The following is a 1,802-nucleotide window of genomic DNA, read 5'->3' as shown; positions in this document are numbered from 1 at the left end:
CCTGGCCCTCCCTGGTGGTGCAGCAGGTTAAAGCACAGCACTAAGAAGCTTAAGCCACTTCCGCATGAGTTCGATCCCGGCCTGCCCCGGAAGTGACCACGTGGTGCAGCAGACCTCTCCTGACATGCCCGCTGCTCCCCTCAGCAGTGTACTTAATCAATTTGCTTGCTCTGCTCCCCACTCTGTCGCTGGTGAATCCTCTCACCACCCCTGCACCTCTGGCCTGTACCCCAGTTCTGTATGCATAAATAAATAAATCTTTAAAAAAAGAAATTACACTGAAGTGACCTGGTTTCCTGTCCATGTTCTTACACCTTATACCAAGCTCCTTGTTACCCCTTTGCACAGAGGTGGAGTGTCTGGTGAGAGCTGTGGTACAACAGTCTGACTACCATACAAGACAACCTGGCGAGAACTTTGGGCACAGTGGAAACAACAACCTATATGCTAATTTCAAAAAGAACTATTTTTGTTTCTATTTGCCAATATTTCTCTTTTGCTTACAAGGTTACATATCTCATAAACTATGGGAAAATGTTCTTATGGCTTGTAAGGTAGATTAAAGACGATATTTTAAAGACAAGAAAGATGGGTTTGTCCATAAGACAACACCTGACAATGTCTTGTGAGTTGAAAAGTGACAGCTTAGGTGATCTGAGCCCAGACAGAAAATACACATTTCTGCTCTTCTAACAGCTGCTAATCCATCTCTTCTGTGAGAAGGTCACATACCAGGTAACTCACGGCTCAGAGGATAAAACACACACACATAAAAAAGATCTGAGCTGAATCTATGTTATGTAGCAAGCCCATATGTGCAATAAACAACATAGATAAATGAAAATAAATGTTCTTCTTTTTTTATCAATGCAATCTTGGGTGGTTTATAAGACAAGTTTAGTTACAATTTCTATATTACATGAAATTACTTACAAACATTCATATATTTTCCTTATATGTATGCAAGTCTTGTTTAGGAAAGTCAGGGCCTCCCTGATGGCAAAAAAGGGTTAAGTCTCATCACTATAAAGCAATCCGCAGCCATTACAGCAGGAATTCAATCCCCAGCCAGGGAGGAGACCCACATGGCACAGCAGACCCCTCTTGTTTCACCCACTGTGCCCCATCAGCAATGTGTGTCAGTAGATCTTCCTGTTCTGCTCCCCACTTTGTCTCTGGAGAATCCTCTCTCCCACATGCCCCCCCCTCTGGCCTACACTCCAGCTCTTATACACATAAATAAACAAATCTTTTAAAAATATATATTTAAAGAGAACATTTTAAATAATTCATTTTGCAAATAATAATCCAGTTTATGATTTTTCTCTATTAGCATTAGTTTATGGTATAAATATCTCTGAATCAGTATCTATTACCAAATTTGCTAAAATATCAATAATTTTTGGACACATGCATATATTTTATCACTTTTATTTATTTTGCATTTTATTTCCTTCATCAATGTATTTTTCCAATTATAGTAAACAATGACAGAAGGGGGAGATATAAAATTTAATAAATAAACAATATTTTCCAAAATATCTGAATTCTGCTAGAGGAGAAAATAGACATGGACAAAAACATACTAAAAGGCACTGATTGTTAGCCATGAAAATACCAATTTCTAGCAAATATATTTTTTGAAAGATTTTATTTTTTTTATTTTTGCACATAGGACTGGGGTACAGGCCACAAGTGGGGGAGCAGTGAGAGGATTCACCAGAGACAGAGTGGGAAGCAGAACAGGCAGATCAATTTAAATACACTGCTGAGGGGAGCAGTGGGCGGGTCAGGAGAGGTCT

Source organism: Condylura cristata, unplaced genomic scaffold (genome assembly GCF_000260355.1).
Source record: "Condylura cristata isolate star-nosed mole 26May11 unplaced genomic scaffold, ConCri1.0 scaffold00036, whole genome shotgun sequence".
NCBI classification, from domain to species: domain Eukaryota; kingdom Metazoa; phylum Chordata; class Mammalia; order Eulipotyphla; family Talpidae; genus Condylura; species Condylura cristata.
Note: the sequence above shows the minus strand (reverse complement) of the source record.